This window comes from Aegilops tauschii, chromosome 1 (genome assembly GCF_002575655.3).
Source record: "Aegilops tauschii subsp. strangulata cultivar AL8/78 chromosome 1, Aet v6.0, whole genome shotgun sequence".
Taxonomy (NCBI): domain Eukaryota; kingdom Viridiplantae; phylum Streptophyta; class Magnoliopsida; order Poales; family Poaceae; genus Aegilops; species Aegilops tauschii.
In genome coordinates, this window is record NC_053035.3 from 467,528,850 (window position 1) to 467,552,673 (window position 23,824).

A 23,824-nucleotide genomic window follows, 5' to 3' on the forward strand; every position below is an offset into this window, starting at 1 on the left:
TAATGCTTGGCTTTTAGGGTGCCTCGGTGTCGATAAAAACCGAAATGATGAAAGCTTAGGCTTTTAGGGTGCCTTGGCGTCGAAAAACCCTCAATGATAAAAGCTTAGCTTTTAGGATGCCTCGGTGTCGACAAACCCTAAATGATGAGACCATGATCTTGTTCCTTGACAATAACCAACTTTTTGACCAAACTTTGTTCCTATTTAGAGAGAAACATGGCCAACAACGATGAGGCCGGGGGTTCGAGCGTCAAGCCATTCTGGATGCTGTCCCAGGAGATGGAGGAACAACCTCACTTGTATGAGGACGCCGCCTTCCCCACCGATCCTGAGACCACTGATGGTACCGCCGAGGATGACCCCACTGATGCCACCACTGATGGTGCCGCCGAGGATGCCACCACTGATGGTGCCGCCGAGGATGCCACCACTGATGATGGCGGCGCACGCACAGATGGCAGCCAACCGAAGAGGCAACGGAAGGACCGGCGCTCGACCGTGCTCCGCACCCTCAAGGAGGAAGTTACTGAAGTGGACTCCGACGGGAATCCAACGGCGCCCGAACGAATAGTCAAGGGGTACTCGCTTCAGCTCGGGTGCATTCTCCGGAGCACCGTCTCGATCAACACCGAGAACCTGAGGCATCCTGACCGAGGGAATTTGCGCAACCTCCTCTTCACGAAGCTGCACGAACGATACAAGTTCCCCGCTGAATTTGAAAACACAAGCCTCAAAGGGAATAAAGTGAACAATGCTGCCTCACGAAGATGAGCAAGGCCTTGTCTACTTGGAAAAGCAATGTGAAGAGAATGGTCGAGAAAGGTGAGAGTTATGAGAAGATCAAGGAGAAAAATCCTTCGATCACCGAAGATGACTACAATGACTTCAAGATCAATTGCTCGAGCACCGCAAACTCCGAATCAAGTAAGTGGGGGAAAGAAATGCGGGAGCTGAACTTAGGGGAACACACACTCGGTCCCGGCGGTTACAGAGTGGCGGAGCCTATATGGGACAAGGAGGAGGCGGACCGTGCCAAGCAAGGCCTACCGCCCCTCTTCGATAAATACGGTGACAAGCAGACCAGGAACTTTGTCAGGGCCCGGTACAAGAAGGACCCGAAAACAAAGGAGCTTACCACGGATCCGAAGACCAGGGCGCTTGAGCTTGTTCTGGTAAGGAATACACCCCCTCGTAATTAGCTCCATATGGTTGCATTCTAATTAATGAAGCCAAATTTCTAAATGGTTCACATTCCTTCCGCAGGCGACTGAAAGCAGTAGCGCGGGGTCGACTAAGAGCAACCCTTGGGACACCACTCTAAATAGGGCGTTGAATGTAATGAAGAACAAGGATAAGCTCAGTAAGCCGACGTCAGCTGGTCGTGTGGCCGGCAAAGGCTTGTCGACAAAATGGTCGTCATACTATGACACTGCTGGGCGAAAGGAGAAAAAGACCAGCTCGGAAAGCCAGGCGCGCGAGGTTCAAGAACTCAGGGCACAGGTGGCGCGGATTCCGGAGATTGTCCAAGAGCAAGTGCAACAACAACTCGGAGCGACGATCACCGCCATTGTGCCTACCTTGATCCAGGGGATTAGTGCGTGGATTGCGGGCGGCCAACAGGGGCCGCCCCCGATTCCTAGCTTCACGGCCAGCAACTCGCAGAACGCGATGGCGGGGCCATTGGTGTCTCCGGCGGAGCCGGCATTGGTGTCTCCGACACCGGCACGGGAGCTTAATGCACCCGGGTGTACGCCGGCCGGCACCTCTGCAGCAAGCGGCCCCTCCGTCAACTGCACGCCCGCCGTTGGCGGTGCCTCGACATTAGCCGAGCTCGACGCCATCATCACGGTAACTAATTAAGCCTCTCTCGGCCGAGGACTTCATCTCCTTGCCTTTGACTGGGCATCCCTAACGCCCTACATGTTTTCGCAGGGCGCCGCCGACGTTCCGTGCACTCTCCTGCACTTCGTGAACAACGAGTTGGTCGATGTCGCCAAGGGCAAAATCGTTCAACCGGGCAACCCCTTGTTCCACGGTACCCAGATGCCACCCAACTTGTTTAGGGTTCAACTCGTTCGGGTGCTGCCAGGCTGCGACGAGGTGTTACCTCTGATTCAACCAATGGGGGCCGACGATGATGACGTGATGAACCTCAGCGCCTGCCTGAGCTGGCCCCTGCTTTGCCCGAAGAGCCAGATTCGTTTGGGGGCGGGGGACACCACCCCAAAGACAACACCGCCAGTCGTGCCGGCGCCAAGTCGGCCCCATGGCAAGACCGCCGCAACGGTGCCGGACATCCCTATGCCACTGGATCCAAACATGCATATGGCACAGGATCAGAACGACGACGACGACGATACATTTGCCAACGTCGATCAGTACTTTGCCGATCATGGGGATGGTGGCGACTTCATGGGGCCTCCTTCTCAAGAACCCAACCCAACAAAAGACGTGTGCGATCTAGCTGGTACCGCGGAGAAGCCAGGTTGCAACAGGCGTCGTCTGCTGTTCAGCTCTCAGGAGACGCCTCCAGCTGCCGACTTCACCGAGCCTCAGATAGGCGAGGTGCCAAATATGATCAGCCCCCACACACTCAAGAAGGCGGTCTGTGAGCAGAACTCGGTCCCATTACAGGAGATCAAGAAGAAGGCACGCAAAAGAAAGACTAACAAGGGTGCGGGCCAGCCGGCACCGAGTACGATCCGTGCTCAGGACGGGCCACCTTCAACTGCGGATATCTCGAGGAGGGTGCATGTGGCGGGTAGGCCGATGCTACCGAGAAATATGCTCGATGCTGCAACCGGTGCTATGCGGAGTCTGCATGACAGTGTGCTTTCTTTGGAGAAGCGGCGTCTCCGAGAGAAGGATGTGGCATACCCGGTTTTCGCGGCCAAGGTGCCAGAGGGCAAGGGCTTTGTGGATAACTCCATCGGGGGTACGATCGTCCTGCGGTTTGATGACATCCACGCTATGTTGAACCTTCATCCGCTGCACTACACCTTCGTTCGGCTATTTTCGCTGAGTATGGAGATGCGGATCATTTGCGACAAGACCCCGGACATCGTGATAGTCGACCCCTTCTACATGCGTGCCAAGATCTTGGGCAGCGCTGGGGACCGGCAAGTCGCGAGTTCTTACCTCGAAGGCGTCATTCTGGCAAACCAAGATAAGGACAACTTCCTCGTGCCTTACTTTCCCGAGTAAGTCCTCCCCTCAACCGCCCCGTAACATATGAATTCTTAGATTTCGATCGTTTTTCTTTTAACATTCCGTGTTTTCTGCAGTGACACACATTGCACGCTCATCCTCCTAAGCCCCAAATATTCCATGGCCACGTATTTCGACCCGGACCGTCAGTCGAACGTAGACTACACAAATGTCAAGAAGGTTCTTGATGATGTTCTCCCCGGCTACGTCAAATCTGGAGGCACCTTCACCAGGCCTATTCGTAAGTACGGCAAGCACGTGTTCTCCCACAACACGACGTTCTGCTGCGTCAAGCAGCCGCCTGGCGGTCAGAAGGGTGTCTGCTACGCCATCCATCACATGCGGGCGATCATACGGGACCATCATCAACTACTGCTACCGAGTAGACTCAAAGATTGGGCCGCGAGCGTGTCGGCAATCCAGGACGCGGACATCAGACAAGAATTCTTTCGCATCCAGTCGGAGTTTGCGGAAATCATCCATCAAGATGTCCTTCGTACCTTGGGGCAGTTCTACCTCAGAAATCAACCGTCCAACAGTGACATCGACACAATCCTACAAATGCAGGTTGACAACGCCCGTGGTTTCATGACTCCCACGATAGACGGCGGCTTCATCCACGCTCCGGTCCCTTGAGTCGAGTCGAAAGCAGTGATGTTGTGTCTAGTTCTGAAACATCGATTGGCTCATGTTGTAATTAAACTTTAATGAACTTGTAGTATGTCTCTTTGGTTTCGAGAGTCCTTCAACTTAGATGTAATCGATGCTATTAATGTCTTGCTTTTCTCTTCCGATCGTTCTGTTGCATACTTATATATTGCTTATGTATTGTCTGTGAATTGGTACTAACGTTTCGTTTGGCTACTGCATAGCGATGCCGTGGTATGTCGTGTACAAGGGTAAGGTTCCCGGAGTCTACGACGACTGGGAGGAGTGTCGGAGACAGGTTCACCGATTCAGCGGTAACAGTTACAAAGGGTACGCCACTAGGGTCGAGGCCGAATCTAGATACGCCCGCTATCTAGCGGGAGAGGGGAGGGAGCGTTGGAGGAACCGAATGAAGATGAGTTTCATCGTGATGATGCTCATCGTGATGACCGCAGCTCTCTTCTATGTGATGGTAGTTTAGATGATCGATATCGACTTGTAATGTGAAGACAAACTCGCGGTCTCGAGACTTGTAATATAATGATTCATACTTATACATTTTGTTCGGTCTTTTCAATTCGGAGACTAATATGATGAATTGTATTCGGAGACTAAAATGATGAATTGTATTCAGAGACTAATCTTTTATTGTATTCGATGAATCTGTTGTTGATGTGTGCTGTCTATATTTTGTCCAATTATACATTTTGTAACCTGTGCAAAAAACAGAAAATAAAAAAATAAAAAAAACCTAATATTCATACTAATGGCGCATCACATCATAGTGCGCCATTAATATGCCAAAGGATACTAATGGCGCATCACTAAACAGTGCGCCATTAGTATGCCGAAGTTACTAATGGCGCATCCGTCTGTAGTGCGCCATTAGTATGCCAAAGCACCTGGTATACATGGCCCGCTGGGAGGCATACTAATGGCGCACTGTAGTATATACTAATGGCGCATCTGGGGTGCGCCATTAGTATACCAGATATTAATGGCGCACCAGTGGTGCGCCATTAGTAAAATATACTAATGGCGTGCTACTAATGGCGCACCACTGATGCGCCATTAATGGCTAGATTAGGTGCGCCATTAGTAGTCCTGTTTCTAGTAGTGTGAGCATAGTTATGAGAATATCTAGGTATGATCATGTATATAGGCATCACGTCCGAGACAACTAGACCGACTCCTGCCTGCATCTACTACTATTACTCCACAAATCGACCGGTATCCAGCATGCATCTAGAGTATTAAGTTCATAAGAACAGAGTAACGCCTTAAGCAAGATGACATGATGTAGAGGGATAAATTCATGCAATATAATAAAAACCCCATCTTGTTATCCTCGATGGCAACAATACAATACGTGCCTTGCTGCCCCTACTGTCACTGGAAAAGGACACCGCAAGATTGAACCCAAAGCTAAGCACTTCTCCCATTGCAAGAAAGATCAATCTAGTAGGCCAAACCAAACTGATAATTCAAAGAGACTTGCAAAGATAACCAATCATACATAAAAAATTCAGAAGATTCAAATATTGTTCACAGATAAACTTGATCATAAACCCACAATTCATCGGTCTCAACAAACACACCGCAAAAGAAGATTACATCGAATAGATCTCCACGAGAGAGGGGGAGAACATTGTATTGAGATCCAAAAAGAGAGAAGAAGCCATCTAACTACTAACTATGGACTCGAAGGTCTGAGGTAAACTACTCACACTTCATCGGAGAGGCTATGGTGTTGATGTAGAAGCCCTCCATGATCGATGCCCCCTCCGGCAGAGCTCCGGAACAGGCCCCAAGATGGGATCTCGTGGGTACAGAAGGTTGCGGCGGTGGAATTAGGTTTTTGGCTCCGTATATGATCATTTGGGGGCACGTAGGTATATATATAGGAGGAAGAAGTATGTCGGTGGAGCAACAAGAGGCCCACGAGGGTGGAGGGCGCGCCCCCCTACCTCGTGGCTTCCCTGTTTGTTGCTTGACGTAGGGTCCAAGTCTCCTGGATCATGTTCGTTCTGAAAATCACGTTCCCGAAGGTTTCATTCCGTTTGGACTTCGTTTGATATTCTTTTTCTGCGAAACTCTAAAATAGGCAAAAAACAGCAATTCTGGGTTGGGCCTCCGGTTAATAGGTTAGTCCCAAAAATAATATGAAAGTGAACAATAAAGCCCAATAATGTCCAAAACAGAAGATAATATAGCGTGGAGCAATCAAAAATTATAGATACGTTGGAGACGTATCAGTGTCCTCCACCGACTCGACGATGAGGATGCGGGATTGGCATCGTCGACGTCGTTGCGCGAAAAATTGCTTTAACTAAAAAAATAACAACAAATGTGACATGTTCAACTAGTTCTTACGATTAAATCTAGTCAATTAATTCTATACCTAATAAAATGAATAATGACATAAAAAAGGCCTATGCTTTGCAGGAACGTTGACTCCTTCCCGGTGCGGCAAATCCCGGGCACTCGATATGTCCTAGTTGGTAGCACAAGTCATGCCGAAATTCACGGAAAATTTCGGCATGACTTTTGCTATAAAGTGGACAAATCGAGAACTTGAAATTTGCCGGAACAGAAATGAATCAACATTCCGGCAAAACATAGGCCACTCGGCTTCATTTCCTGGAAACAACAAAACCACTTGGGCACAATCGAACCACTTCAATAATGGAATATGCAAATGAACATCAATGACATATATCATATAACAACAATATGCAAATGAAATTACTGTTTAGGCATTTTCATAAAAATTTGCCCTAGCTAATTTCCTAAAAAAATTGCTAATCATTTTTCCTAAATGCTAAAAAATGCCTACTGCCCTAAACAAATCTAGGGTTCATATGAACACCTAGGGTTCATATGAACATCAACACAGCATCAACACATATATAAATTGCCCTAGCAGAGAGAGAGAGAGAGAGAGAGAGAGAGAGAGAGAGAGGAGGGTAGGGGAGAGGAGAGGCAGAGCCTTACGGTGACTGCGGCGAGGGAGGGGCAGGCGGTGTCGAGGTCGGCGTCGGGGCTAGGGCGCGCGGCGGAGGGCGGCGTCGAGGTCGGAGGCGGCGTCGAGGTCGGGGTCGGGGGCGGCGTCGAATCCGGGGTTGGGGGCGGCGTTGAGGCGGGAGAGCGACGGGAGAGCGCGCGGCGGCGACAGCGGAGGAGTTGCGATTTGGGGGAAGGGCCGTTGGGAAAAAGGAATCGAGCGGTTTAGTCAGAAGTAGCAGTAGCGCGTTCCAGGAAGTGCGCTACTGCTAACATAGCTACAGCGCGTTCCTGGATACGCGCTACTGCTATACCATTCTCTTTTTTCCCCTTTTTCATTTATTTTTCTTTACATTTTATTTTTTCCTTTCACCTTTTCGTATTTTTTTCATTTTCATTTACTTTTCTATTTGCTTTCCATTTATTTTTATTTACTTTAGCAGTAGCGCCTCTCAGCATAAACGCGCTGCTACAAAGCAAATAGCGGTAGCGCAGTTTGGCGAAGATCGCTACTACTATGTGCAGCCTATCGGCTAAGCCGTAGGAATTTTAGTAGTAGCGCTTTTGTTCTCGGGCGCGCTACTGCTATAACTGTATCTGTAGCGCAGTTTACAACACCGCGCTGCTGCTAATTAGCACCAGCGTGTGTTTTTGGCCCGCGCTACTGCTAATGTTCCGTGTATAAGGTTTTCCCTAGTAGTGGTCCTGCATAAGTAGTGGAAGGGCATGATAAGTACAGCAATCTTAACATCAAACAAATATAGCAAAGGTAAACAACATCATCTCCAAATGATAGCTTGAATGTGTTGGTTTCAGCATGTTGTTAAAGCAGATATAAAATGGAAGGCAATGTTACCGACAGCAGGCTTAACAGCCATCAAATATTGCAATTCAAACTGGTATTGTTGAAAATGAATAGAACGTAGGTAATGCTTAAACATCACACTAGATAAATGTGTAAAACTGAAATAAAGGGCATGTGTTAACTACACAAGGAATAACTGGAACCAAATATAGCCGTTCAAACTAGTATTGATGTAGTCGAGCGACACAGTTCCGACTTGCACATAATGAACAACACATTGTGAATGACTGAAATAAACAAGGCATAATGACCAGTATAACAACCAAATATAGCCGTTGAAAACTGGACAGAGTCTCACTGCAACCAACCTAACAAGCAAATACAGATAAACAGGGCATATGCTTGAAAACTGGACAAATGCTCACTGCAACCAACCTAAGAAGCAGATAAAGATAAACAAGGCATCTGCTTCATAACTGGACAAATGCTAAAAAAAGCAACCTAACAACCAAAAGATAAACAAGGCATCTGCTTGATAACTAGACAAATGCTAAAAAAGCAACCTAACAACCAAATACATATAAACAAGGCATCTGCTTGATAACTGGATAAATGCTCACTGCAACCAAACTAAGGACCAAATACAGATAAACAAGGCATCTGCTCGATAACTGGAAAAATGCTCACTCCAACCAACCTAACAACCAGATACAGATAAACAAGGCATCCTCTCGCTATAAACAACCAAATATAGCCATTCGTGAAACTAAAGTGGACAATTCATACTTAAACATCACATAGACCTATTGAACAATACATTTTTGCATAACTGAAATAATTAAACACGGCACAGTTAAAGCACCGCACGGAAAATGCTAATACAACAAAGGGTACGGGTTGGCAATCTAGAAAAGGTAAGATTTGTTGATAGAATGTTGCCTCACATTTCATGGACGGGATCCTTCCAGTTGGAAGAGCACAGACCCATGCTGTGCTCTCTCATGTCATAGATGGGCTGTTTCACCTTGGAAGAACCTTCGTGGGTGCCCTCCTCGTGGTCGATGAGATCTGACTTGTCAATTGAGGATCCCAAGCCACCGCCGTAGAACGTGTCCTTTAGAAATGACAAAATGGGCTGGATGGCATACAAAGCTCGCAAATCCTTGACCACTTGGTGGAGGAGATCAGTGGCAGGGCCGTCGAAGAGATCGACGGCGGTTGAACCAGAGGGGTTGGGGATGGACCACTTTACCTGTGACATGGCCCGTGTGAAGCCGTCGGTGTGGACGAGCTTGATGTCGTAGCCAGCTTTCCCGAGATACAGTAATACGCTAGCCCGCTGACATGAAGCCTTCGGCATGGCAACGTAGTCAACGTCTTTGCGGCTTCCGCGGCGACGTGTTGCTCCGGGATCGACAGGTCGGGGCGAACGGCGGCCACCTCGCCAACGTCCGCCGGAGAGGCCATGATAAACCTCTTCTTGGCCAAACGCTCGTCGGGCTCCCCGGGATATGTGGTCGAGCTTAGGCTGCGACATTCTGGAGCAGGGGAAGCGGATCTGGCGGGGAGGGACACCGCAGGCCTCATCTAAAAACTCAGGGGGAGTGGGGCGACGGTCTGGGAATCGCTGGGTAACCTGAACTTTATTATCTAAGCTAGGAGGAACGGGCAGACCGGCAGGGGTTGGTGGCGGCGCCAACGGCCCCCGCGAGCTAGGGTTCGAGGGGGGAGGGGCAGGTGGGGGACTATGGAGGGAGGGTTGGTGTTTGAGGATACGCCGCGGCTACTGAAAATTTTAGTAATGGTGGGTGGAGATGGTGGTGGACGAGGGAGGGCGGCGGTTCAAATGCCTCGGCTACTGCAATTTTACTATAAGGTCGGTGCTGGAGGAGTGTGGGCGACGGTTGAAGTACGACGACTACTAAAATTTGGGTAAAGGAATTGATGCGGGGCGGGAGTGCCCAAGATCGCGCACGGTCCAATAACAATAAGCGTGTATGATAATAAGGAAAAGTGGCGCGGATCCGCCGATTTTTGCAACACGCAAGGCGGGTAGTTTGTTTTTTATATTTCTAGCTAGCTGGTCTATCACACACGGTTTGTCCTAATTTCCAAATAAACTTACCCGCCTTTAGCTTGCACAGGTGGTGGTTTTACAGCGCACTTGCATCGCACACGATTAAGCCAGTACCTCCACCCTTTGCTTGCACTTGCGCGGTCGTGGTGATTTCAGCGCACTTGCATCGCACACGGTTGAGCCAGTACATCCACTTTAATTTGCTCGCGCTTGCGCGGCTGTGGTGATTTCAGCGCACTTGCATCGCACACGGTTGAGCTAGTACCACCACCTTAATTTTCTCGCGCTTGCGCGGTCGTGGTGATTTCAGTGCACTTGCATCGCACACGGTTGAGCCAGTACCTCCACCTTAATTTGCTCGCGCTTGCGCAGGCGTGGTGGTTCACATCGCACTTGTATCGCACACGGTTAAGATATTATACCCCGTGTCCGTTGAGGGTCATCAGAGTATTTGCAGCAAAAAATAACGTCAGAGAGGGTCAAAAGACAGCCACACCAGCATGTGGCCCAAATATATATGAGTGAAAAGGGTGGTCTGTGATGTTCAAAATTCCAATGCACAACTTTGACCCCGCGGGCCCACGGTTGGGCGTTGAAGATCGATAAGAGGGGCCAGAAGTCAAGAACCACCTGGAAGTGGCCAAAAATATGTACGAATATTGGGGATGTTTAAAACTTTAAATACACAATGCATAACTTAGGTGGCACCTGCCTCGCAAACCCGAAAGCACCCTAAGAACCACCTAGCTAGGATATATATGATGACACAATGTCGTACCTAGCTAGGATGCTTGGCCCACCACCTCCCACTTCGTGTCAGCGTGGCAGATGCACGTAATGATCGATACATTGGTCATACATGCATGTCGCCATGACCTATACCATAAGACGGACCAATGAATCTATCGTTTGGTCAAATGACAGTTGTTGTTGTCGATAAACCGCTTGGGCCAATAGATTGAACCATCATAAAAATCGCATGAGAGGGACCACAAAACTAGCACCTCTTGCATGCGACCCAAATGATGTACGTTGGGAAGGGGTGATGTGTGTTTTCAATATAGAATAATCTACAATTTAGATGTGGTGCCTACCTCTCGATACAGACAACAACCATGAAGGCAAGGTAGTTAAGGACGAGATACGCAGGGTTTGATGTAGGTCGAACCCAGCAATCCGAGCATCTGGGAGGGAATCCTGACAACGCATGAGCTCGAGCTTTGGTTGACCGACATTTGACAGTGACCGACCCTAACACGAACTAGGAGGAATCCATTCATGCCCAACACATACCCCTCATTATCGGTCAAAGGGATGATATATATACACTCGGGGAGCCCACATATATCCGTGTCGTCACCAAAAACCGCACAAGGGATACGTGGTCGATCAGAAGACCCCGTATACACTGCATGCGGCCCGAAAATATGTATGGGTACGATGGTGTATGATGTGTTTAAATCCCAAATGCACAACTTTGATGGGCCACCAACTACATTACAAACAGAACACCGTACCCGACTCCAAGCCTGATTCAATACATACGATGTCAGTTTCCCAACTTCGAGGCAGCGGCGGCGAGGGGGGTCGTCCCATGCATGCGCTCAAACTTTATTTTGTCTAGCATGAGACACATCTATATATATATCTATACATCTATACACCTATATAGTGTGCGAATAACTTTGAAAGTTGATCGTTGGATGAAGCCAATCCGAACGGTCAAAGATGGCAAATCCGAGCACTACTGGCCGTTGGATATCATCTACATTCCACCAGATTTTGCCACTTGTACAATCTAGAGGACTCCATGGTTGAACTTAAGCATAATGCACAAACCTCAAAACACAAGCACTTCTCCTTTGTTCTCTAGAATCTTTCATATCTTAATTGCCCAAACTTTTTTTCTAAATGAATTGTCACGTTTTGTTTTTGCCTTTACAATGCACAATTCCATTAATCTTAAAATAGATTTTTTTTATAAAAATAATTGATTTTGGATGAGATGAACTATAAGAATTAAACGAACATCTACATCATGCATATATGGGAGAAGAGGCGGGAAACCGATGAGAGGAGTGGCGAGAAATGGGAGCCTGTTTTGAATTAAAACCTAGTAGAGAAGGAAGCGTGAGCTACACAACGCATGCGCATAGTGCTTACCAATGTACTGCATGTGATGTCGAAAGGGCTCAGGGTTGTCGTTCGATCTGGGAGCATCCAATGGTGCACATGTATGATCCGTGGGGTTTGGGTTCTGGCCAGTTAGAACCCACGACTCAAATCGCGTGCGTTGAATAGTGCCGAATAGTAATGCCACTATTCAGGGCTGAATTTGTCTTTTTCATAGCTCACATCTCGTAATGTTTTTCAACTTGAAATTTTGTGTCGCAATAAAATATCACCTTCTTAACATCCCACATTGTTTTAGATTTTTATGAAACTGTAAAATATGGTTTCCACGAAGTTTCATTGAATATCGGCTTTCGTGAGTGAACCGTGTGCTATTTGAAAACATTTCGTGAGAAGAATCTCGGTTTTTAAATCCCGTTAAATCCAAAACTAAGCCGAAAATTGTGAAACCTGCCATGGTGTCATGACATGGCACTTATATGTCGAGGAATTTTTTTCGTCCATTGTGGCGCAAGTTGTATTACAAGCCTCTTACAAACCGGAGCTTCTCTCAAAGAAGCCTCGTGGTTCCGATAGGGAAACGTGTCCCCCTTGTGGGCGAAACATAATTACTGCCTCTTTTCGCCCTGTATTTTCTTCTAGGGGCAACATGGACTGACAGGATATCCGTGCTGAAATTTAAACTTATTCAGGGTTCGTTTGGCCTTTTTATACACTAATTGAGTTTCCTAGGCATTTAATGTCCATAATTCAAAACTGAACTACAAATACATGCTCCAGTTCACCAAAATGGCTAGAAAAATTATACATGTGTCCTTGGGTGCATGTTTAGGTCCCATGCCAGGAATGGGAACGAATTACAACCGTACTGGTGTCATGGCTCATCCTCAAACATTTCGAATCTCGGTTTTTAAGTCCCCATAAATCCTAAACTCACCAGAAAGTCATCAAAGGTGGCATGGTGTCACGTCATGGCACATATATGTCGTGGTAAAAACATTATATAATTTGGGCCAAACTTTATTACAAACCTCTTACAAAAACTGGAGCTTCTCTCAAAGAAGCCTCGTGGTTCCGATAGGGAAACGTGTTCCCCTTGTGGGCGAAACGTAATCACTGCATCTTTTCGCCTTGTATTTTGTTCCACGGGCAATGTGGAACGACATGATATCTGTGCTAAAATTTAAATTTATTCAGGGTTTGTTTGGCCTTTTTATACACTAATTGAGTTTACTAGGCATTTAATGTCCATAATTCAAATCTGAACTACAAATACATGCTCCAGTTCACGAAAATGGCTAGAAAAATTATACATGTGTCCTTGGGTGCATGTTTAGGTCCCATGCCAGGAATGGGAACGAATTACAACCGTACCGGTGTCCTGTCTCATCCTCAAACATTTCGAATCTCGATTTTTAAGTCCCCATAAATCCTAAACTCACGAGAAAGTCATCAAAGGTGGCATGGTGTCACGTCATGGCACATATATGTCATGGTAAAAACATTGCCAATTTGGGCCCAGCTTTATTACAAACCTCTTACAAACCGGAGCCTATGGCAAGAACCCTCGTGGTTTTGATAGGGAAATGTGTCCCCTTGTGGGCCAAACGATAATCACTCCCTCTTCTAGCCTCATATTTTCTTCTACACGCGACACGGAACAACTGGAGATTCGGGCTGAACTTTGAAATTATTCAGGGTTTGTTTGACCTTTTTTATTCATTAATTGAGTTTTCTAGGCATTTAATGTCCATAATTCAAATCCGAACTACAAATACATGCTCCAGTGCACCAAAATGCCTAGAAAAAATGTACATGCATGTTTCCTTGCGGTGCATGTTTAGGTCCCATGGATCGAATGGGAACTAATTCAACCGTCTCGCCGTCCTGGCTTGGCCACAAACATTGCGAATCTCGGTTTTTAAATCTCTATAAATCCAAAACTCACCAGGAAATCATGAAACATGGCATGGTGTCACTACATGGTACATATAATTGTCCAATTTGGGCGAAGCTATATTACAAGCCTTTTACAAACCGGAGCCTGTCGCAACCCTCGTGGTTCCGGTAGGGAAACATGCCCCTCTCGTGGGCGAAACGATAATCGCTGCCTCTTCTCGCCTTGAACTTTGTTTTCTACAGGCAACATAGAATAACAGGAGTGTCGGGCTGAAATTTGAAACTATTTAGGGTTCGTTAGGCCATTGTATATATATATTACTAATTACTAAGTTTTCTATGCATTTAATGTAGTCCATAATTCAAATTTGAACTACAACCACATGCTCCTGTGAAGCAAAATGGGTGGGAAATCGTACATATGTCATTGGGAGCATGTTTAGGTCTCGTTTAAGGAATGGGAATGAATTACAAACTTGTCATCGTCCTGAAACATTGAGAATCTCGGTTTTTAAATCCTAGTAAATCAAAAAAGTCACCCAAAAAACATGAAACTTGGCATGGTTTCATGACATGGCACATATATGCCATGGTAAAAAAATTCGTCCAGTTTGAGAAGAGGTGCACACATTAGTAGCCAACGAAGTCCTTTTTGAAACAAAAAACTGACACGTTAATATCACAAACGGTTGTATTATATTAACCATGTCAAAATTTAACCATACTCGGTGGCGTGCGTGCAGCTGTTTGATTAGACGGGACGAGCGCAAGGAGTCCGCCGTGCAGGCTCGACGGGACGCGTGCGAGCAGTACGCCGCGCAGGCTCGATGCGACGCGTGCATCATGCCCACCTCGCAAGCTCGACGGGACACGTGCAGGCAGCAAGGCCACCCATGCTCACCGGGAAGCGAGCTCTTTGACCTCCATGCACCAGCCGCCGCCCGCCTCGCTCACAACTTCTCCATTAATGGGTTAGTTAAAGCACCTGGATGGAGGGTGTTTGCTTGTGATCTAATGGTAGCATCTGCTTTGTTCGTGTTTTCAACTCGTATTCCGCCCTAATTTAAATTGCCACATAGGGCAACGGATAATACGACCACAAATAAAATGGCAACGGATAATACGACGACAAATTTACAATGGCGCAGATAATAATTGTCTTACATATTCCGGATAATTTAAAATGCCACATGCGGCAAAGCCCGAAAGACACGGGGACAAGAGAAGAAGGAAATTGCAGACAACGATCTGGGTCGCTACTGTCTCTACTCGTCCATGGATCGCCGGGCGGCGAAATCCTCCAGCTCCTTCTTCAATTCCTCATGACTTTGCTTGAAAGCAGCCACGGATTCCTCCACCTCCTGCTCGCGCTCGATCCGGAGCTTCCTCAAGCCACCCATCAGTTCCTCGACGACCGCTTTCAACGTCATCTCCGACGCACTGCTCTTCTCATGCAGCATCTTCCAGCCGGCGGCCTCCTCCTCCTTCTCGGCGATCAACTTGAGGAGCTTCGCATTGTCACCCATGAGTTGCTCGACGAGGCCGGTCGCCTTGTCAACCGAGGCATCGCTGATCTTGAGCAGCTTCATCAAGCTATCGACCAGCTCCTTCTGCGTAGTGACACCAACGAGAATGTCGTCGTCACCGGCGAAGGACTTCAGGAACGCCGGCTCGTCGCGATGGCCGACGCCGGAATGCGCTTGTGAGAGCACTCGCGTGCCCGTGAGAGCTCATTCGAGGGCTCCGCGGCGCCCCGGGACATCTCTGTTGCGGCTACGGCTTCGCGGCGGGACCTCTCTAGTGCTTTGATGCCTGGTTATATGTCCATCCAAAAATCCTCCTACCGGCCATGGCGGAACGACTTGACAGAAAAAACCAGTTTTGTGGGTGATGAGGAGAGGAACTGTGAAGTAATTTTCGAGTGGGTAGTTTTTATAGCCCGGTGCTAAGTGTGAACACATATTAGTTTGATAGGTGTGAACAGATTTGCAATTACTTATTGCATTGTAATCAGTAATGTGACGAGAAACAAGGTCAAAATTTATTGATGGCAGAAGGTTGACCATGTGGTTGCTCGCCGTTGAGGCGGCCGCGGCGCGCTCCGCTCTGGCGTCCCTGTGCGCGCTCTGCTCGCCGTTGAGGCAAAGTTACAATGGCAACGGTTAATAATTCTTAATAATTGTCTTACATATTTAGGATAATTTAAAATGCTAAATGAGGCAAGGCCCAGAACACTGACGACCTACATATGCATACAATTATAATAAAATATAAGCTAAAAGGTTGAGCCGGCGGCCTTCCGACAATGGTCTTCTCGGACTCCATGATCAGCATAGCACCCTTGCGGCCATTCACTCTGAGTGTCTCGACCCGCCTCCGCCTACGGAGCTGCTGGCGTTGGGAGGCTCTTGGGGCTGCTGGGCCTCTTCCAGAAGAGCTTGACAGCGTGCAATCGCACACATGACAACTCCGCGGAACCGCTCCATTTCCATGTCTCTGGCCTGGTAGCAAATTTCGTCGATCACCTGCATCCTCAAGATATCACGTTGGCGATGTTCTACTTCATCGGGGATGTCAACTCTACCAAGGATGCGCTCGAGCCTAGCCACCACATCATCGGGATCGAGGTTAACACAGCCGCCGCGGGCAATGATGAAGCCGCAGGCTGCCTTTGTCTTGACTGAATCGCAGAGGGCCTCTGCCCATTCCTTGCGGGGCATCAGGCTCTCGATGAGCACTGGTGACGGCGGTTCCTTGGGTGGGTCGTCGATCATGCCGCCGAGCAGCTCTAGATCTTTTGCACGGTGGATGGCAAACTGCTCATCACACCTCCTCTGCAATATGTTGATTGTGCTCCCAAGGACTGTGACGGAAATATTGCTGCCGATGGGCCATGGTGCCTGCACTGGCCGATGAAGCTCTTGCTCCCCGACCTGCTCCGACTCGTTCTCCTCGTCGAAGATGTAACGCAGGTAGGCGTCGACGTCGAAGCTTTGGTCGTTGTCTGGCATGCTTGGAATAACTAATGGTAGATGGGTGAGGACTAGATCTTCGCAGAGTGTCGCGGCGGTGCGTTGCCGCCTGGGTTATATCATATAACTTATATGCAGCAAGCCGTTAGCTGGTGGCGGGAAACCGGTGAGGGAATAGGCGTGGATTTTACAATTCACCCATGTGGAGCACGGGAAGCATTCACTGGAGCGCGGGAACAACCCGAATACCATATCAGGTGCCACGTGTTATTTATCACACAAGTGTTAACATACGGAAATGCATGTGTAACTTACTAATCAAACACGGTAGTGTCGCATTAAAGGGTCTCTGATCGTAGCGAACTGTATGCCATATATCGCACACACATTGATATGGCTGCCCGTTTCTGTTGTTCTGCCTCATCGCAAACAGTTCGAACGGGTTAACCGTGTGCCCTGCATCGCACATGCAACTAAAATCTGAACCGTATTTGATGCATCCTCCATTGCAAACGTTTTGCACCTTTTTTGATGGTTTTTTTTACATCCCCATTTGTGATTAAAGGGTCTCTGATCGTAGTTTCGTCAAAGGGTCACTGATCGTAGTGTCGCGTTAGCAGCATCCTGCAGTAGTGCCTAGTTGGCTTGGTGATGACGCGTCTTTCGCCTTGATTTGTCCACTTGTCTGCCAGCTTGGCCCGGTCGGCTGGCATGGAAGTGCCTTTGCCTTTTGCTGCCATGGCATCAGTTCCACCGTCGTCTCGCCGTCTGTAGTTTGGACGCTGAAATCCCCTCCTCCTTGACTTGCGGCTTGCCCCCAAGCCGGCAGATGAGGAAAACAAGACCTGCTCTCGGCGCCCACCTCCTCGGAGTCTGACCAACGTACCAGGACCTGCTCTCGGCGCCCTGTAGGTGTTTGGCGCCATCTTGTTTGCAAGATCTCCACCGGAGTGAGAGTAGCTTTTGGCGGCACCGGTAGGGTCGAAGAAGCTGTTGTTCCTGCAGATAGAGCTTGCCGTAGCTGAGAGACATGAAAAACTGGGTGAACTTGCGAACCTGGTGGTAGTGCGAGCTCATAAGCGACCGGGTTGATAGCTCTCAATACTTGGAATGGTCTAAAGTATGTAAACGATAGCTTGTGGTTGGCTCTGCGGTGAACTGAAGACTGTACATGTGGATGACGCTTGGTGTAAACCTCGTCACCAGGTTGAAATGATCGGCCAATGCGTGTCTTATCTGCTTGCACCCTCATGATGTGACGAGCTCGATGTAGGTGCTGCTTAAGGACTTGTTGCATGGTTCTTCTTTACTTTAGCCATTCCTTCAGAGCAGGGCTCTTACAAGCAGATGCATCTTCGATACCCAACGCATCGGCTCATGGCCATACAGAGCATGGAATGGTGACATGTACAAAGCAGAATGGTAGCTCGAGTTATACCAGAATTCAGCCAGTGCAAGGAATTGACTCCAGTGGTTTGGGCAGGCATTGATGAAGCAATGAAGATATATCTCCAAGCATTGGTTGACACATTATGTCTGGCCGTCCGTCTGCGGATGATACGGTGTGATCATATTCAGTTATGTCCCAATGATCTTGAACAATTGCGGCTAGAATCTATTGGTAAACATCGGGTCTCGATCTGACATAATTACCTTAGGGAGGCCGTGTAGCTTGTAAACATTGTCCAAATAAACTCGAGCAACCTTAACTGTTGTCAAAGGATGATTCAGTGGCAGAAAATGAGCATACCGTGTGAACTTATCCACAATGACGAGGATACAATTGGCCGTGTTGGATTGCGGGAGGCCATCAATGAAGTCCATAGTAACAACCTCCAAAGCTCCATTCGGCAATGGAATTGGTTATAATAGCCCAGGGTATTTGACGCACTCCAGCTTGGCTTGCTGACAAGCAGCACAAGTGCACACATACTGGCGAATAGTGTCCTTCATTTTGGGCCAGGCAAAAAGGCGGTGGATGCGATGGTAAGTGAACAGAAATCCGGAGTGCCCACGCACTGTTTGTCATGAATGGCGAGCCAAATATTCCGCTGTAGTGTTGGTGACCCCTCGAGCCATAACCTGTGGCGGAAGTACAGCAAGCCGTCTGAGACCGAAAACCTCTGTTTTGCATCAAGTCTCTTGAAAAAATTAGTGATCAGTTCCTTAGCTTGGCCATTCTCTGGATAACTGGCACGGATGTCCTCCACCCAAGTAGGTTGGCAGACTGACACGACCATGGCTTGGTTTGAAGTGTGTAACGGCAGGAGACTGCATCGGCTGCACTGTTGGCAGTGCCTTGGCAATAACTGATTTTGTAACGGAGACCCAACAATTTAGTGAAGGCTTTCTGTTGCCACATGGTGGACGGCCGTTGATCATCGAGGTGGATGCGGCTGCGCTGATCCGTGCAAATCAGGAACTCGTCATGATGGAGATATGGGCACCATTGTTATACTACCATCAGTATAGCTAGACACTCTTCCTCGTAAGTGGAGAAGCCCATGTGCTTTGGTCCCAAAGGTTTGCTCATGTAAACAATGGGATTCCCCCCTTGCCGTAGCACCGCTCCCACTCCATAGTCACACGCATCAATGTCGACCACATATTCTTTGGAGAAACCCGACAGTTGCAAGAAAGGTGTTGAAATGAGACCTTGCTACAACAGAGTGAAAGCTTTCTGCGTGTCGTCCGTCCGAACAAAAGGTTGGTGTTTCTTCAACAGATTGAATAGTGGCCTTGCAATGATGCCAAAGTGTTTGACAAATTTCCGATAATATCTGGCAATACCCGGGAAACTGCACACCTCTTTGGCAAATGTTGGTGTTGGCCAATTTATGATAGAATCAATTTTAGCTTCCCAAGGATCTAGGAAAACGGAATAATGCATGTATATTTTTTTGGTAACCACAGGAGGCCACATGTCAATGGCCTTCGACACATCCATATATAAACTTAAATATGCAGGAATCAAGAACCATTTCATTCAACTACAAACAAAAAATTCAACTGAACCCCTACTCATTCTACTGCCTCAACAAAACAAGGAATCAAGCACCTGCTTGTTCTAATGGTAGGATTTCATCCTCATAAACTATTCACAGGCAAGTAGATCGCCTGCAACAGCGGCAACACTAAAACAAATCAACTTCAAACATGACTTATTGTTCCAATGGTAGGATTTTTATCCCCACATATTATTTGCAACAACCATGATTTTAAGTAACCAGAGGTCCAGGAAAACTGAATAATGCCATGCAGATTGCTTGCAGTGGCAACACTAAAATGTCTTCTTGTTCCAACTCACAGCGAGCCCTGAATTTAACTGCCCAGAGGTCCAGCAAAACTGAATAATGCTAGTACATTTATTTCATAACCACATGATCAAATCCAGCACTAACCTCTTATTCCATCCAACGCGCTTGGGAATTCATCTTTCTAGTTGAAAGCTCTAAGTTCGGTAGTGAGTTGTCTCTCCTCTCCGCCGCCACTTCATTGGCCGCCAAGATCTGTGGGTCCGCTCTGCCTACCGTTTTAGGTAACTGATCTGAATCTCATACACCCTCTCGATTACACTCACACGAGATGTGGTAGACTACTGCTATGGGATACACTTGGGGAAAAGAAGAAAGGAAGCAAATAGCCGGGTGCCATGCCGTTGCCGTTGTCATGATGCAAGCACAGATGCCTCCTCCTCTGATACTCTGCGCTTAAGTAGTTTTGTCCGACTCTGGGCACACAAACCCATGGTTGGTGTGGCGAATCCTAGTCGGCTTGGCGATGACGCGTCCTTCGCCTTGATTTGTCCACTTGTTGCCAGCGTGGCCCGGTCGATTGCCATGGGAGAGCCTTTGCCTTTCACTGTCATGGCAGCAGTTTCATCGCCCGTCTCACCGTCTGCAGTTTGGACGTTGACATCCCATCCTCCTTGACTTGCTGCTTGGCCCCAAGCCGGCAGATGGGGAAAACAAGATTGTAAGGCAGTGGCATCTTCCCAAGTAGCGTCCACCTCTTCAGACTCTGACCAACGTACCAGGACCTGCTCTCGGCGCCCTGTAGGTGCTTGGCGCCATCTTGTTTGCAAGATCTCCACCGGAGTGAAAGCAGCTTGTGGCGGCACCGGTAGAGTCGAAGAACTTGTTCCTGGAGATAGAGCTTGTCGTAGCTGTGAGACATGAAAAACTGGGTGAACTTGCGAACCTGGTGGTAGTGCGTGCTCATAAGCGACCTGGTTGATAGCTCTCAATACATGGAATGGTCCAAAGTATTTAAATGACAGCTTGTGCCTGGCTCTGCGGTGAACCGTAGACTTTACATATGGCTGGAGCTTGATGTAAACCTCATCGCTAGGTTGAAATGATCGGTCAGTGCGTTTCTTACCTACTTGCACCTTCGTGATGTGGCAAGCTCGATGCAGGTGCTACTTAAGGACTTGCTGCATGGTGATACGTCTCCAACGTATCTATAATTTTTTATTGTTCCCTGCTATTATATTATCTATTTTGGATGTTTTATATGCGTTAATATGCTATTTTATATTATTTTTGAGACTAACTTATTAACCTAGAGCCCAGTGCCAGTTTCTGTTTTTTCCTTGTTTTCGAGTTTTATAGAAAAGGAATATCAAACGGAGTCCAAACGGAATAAAACTTTCGCGATGATTTATTTTGGACCAGAAGACATCCACGAAACTTGGAGATGAAGTCAGAAGAGTCCCGAGGGCTCCACAAGCCCTAGGGGGCGTCCCCTGGCTTGTGGGCCCCCCGGGAGTGCACCGACCTCCCTCTCAGCTCTATAAATTCACATATATTCCCAAATGACCAGAAGCGTCCACCAAAATACTTTTCCGCCGCCGTAACCTTCTGTACCCGTGAGATCCCATCTTGGGCCTTTTCCGGCACCCTGCCAGAGGGGGATTCGATCAAGGAGGGCTTCTACATCAACTCTATTGCCCTTCCGATGAAGCGTGAGTAGTTTACCACAGACCTACGGGTCCATAGCTAGTAGCTAGATGGATTATTCTCACTCTTTGATCTTCAATACAATGTTCTCCTCGATGTTTTTGGGGATCTATCCGATGTAATATTCTTTTGCGGTGTGTTTGTCGAGATCCGATGAATTGTGGATTTATGATCAGATTATCTATGAATGTTATTTGAATCTTCTCTGAATTCTTATATGCATGATTTGATATCTTTGTATTTCTCTTCAAATTATCGGTTTGGTTTGGCCAACTAGATTGGTTCTTCTTGCAATGGGAGAGGTGCTTAGTTTTTGGTTCAATCTTGTGGTGTCCTCACCCAGTGACAAAGTAGGGGTAGCGAGGCACGTATTGTATTGTTTCCATCAAGGGTAAAAAGATGGGGTTTTCATCATATTGCTTCAGTTTATCCCTCTACATCATGTCATCTTACTTAAGGTGTTACTCCGTTCTTTATGAACTTAATACTCTAGATGCATGCTGGATAGCGGTCGATGTGTGGAGTAATAGTAGTAGATGCAGGTAGGAGTCGGTCTACTTGACACGGACGTGATGCCTATATTGCATAATCATTGCCGTGGATATCATCATAACTTTGCGCTTTTCTATCAATTGCTCGACAGTAATTTGTTCACCCACTGTATTATTTGCCTTCAAGAGAGAAACCTCTAGTCAAACCTATGGCCCCCCGGGTCTATTTTCCATCATATATTTTCAGATCTATAAACCAAAAATACCTCGCTGTGTTTTATTTGTTTTTACTTTGTTTTACATTTTAGTAATATTTTATATCTATCTCTATCCAAACTCATCCTTGCAAGTGACCGTGAAGGGATTGACAACCCCTTCACCACGTTGGGTGCAAGTGTTTGGTTGTTTGTGCAGTTGCATAGATTGGAGACTTGCTTGTACCTCCTACTGGATTGATACCTTGGTTCTCAAACTGAGGGAAATACCTATCTCTGCTTTGCTGCATCACCCTTTCCTCTTCAAGGGAAAAACCAACGCAAGCTCAAGAAGTAGCACATGGTTCTTCCTTCCTCCAGCCATTCCTTCATACCAGGGCTCTTACAAGCAGATGAAGCTTCGATACCCTAGTCCCTCGGCTCATGGTCGTACAGAGCATGGAATGGTGACATGTCTAAAGCAGAACGGTAACTCGAGTTATACCAGAATTCAACCAGTGCAAGGAATTGACTCAAGTGGTTTGGGCAGGCATGGATGAAGCAACGAAGATATATCTCCAAGCATTGGTTGACACATTCTGTCTAGCCGTCCGTCTGTGATGATACGGTGTGCTCATATTCAGTTCTGTCCCAATGATCTTGAACAATTCTTGCCAGAATCTACTGGTAACACCGGGCCTCGGTCGGATATAATTGCATTAGGGAGCCCGTGCAGCTTGTAAACATTGTCCAAATAAGCTCGAGCGACCTTAGCTATTGTGAAAGGATGATTCTGTAGTAGAAAATGATCATACCGTGTGAAATTATCCACAACGACGAGAATGCAATTGGCACTGTTGGATTGCGGGAGGCCATCAATGAAGTCCATAGTAACAACCTCCCAGCTCCGTCCGACAATGGAATTGGTTCTAATAGTCCAAGGTATTTGATGCGCTCCGGCTTGCTTGCTGACAGACAGGACAAGTGTGCACATACTGGCGAATAGTGTCCTTCGTTCTGGGCCAGGTGAAAAGGCGGCGGATGCGACGGTAGGTGATCGGAAATCCAGAGTGCCCACCCATTGTGCTATCATGAAACGCGTGAATACGTTGCTGTAGTGTTGGTGACCCCCCGGGCCATAACCTGTGGCGGAAGTACAGCAAGCCGTCTCAGACCGAAAACCTCTGTTTTGCATCAGGTCTCTTGGAACATTCAGTGTGCAGTTTCTTAGCTTTGCCATTCTCTGTATAACTGGCACGGATGTCGTCCACCAAAGTAGGCTGGCAGACTGACATAACCATGACTGGTTTGAAGTGTGTAAGCGGCAGGAGATTGAGTGCGTCAGCTGCACTGTTGGCAGTGCCTTGGCGATAACTGATTTTGTAACGTTGACCCAATAATTTAGTGAAGGATTTCTGTTGGCAAATTTCCTCC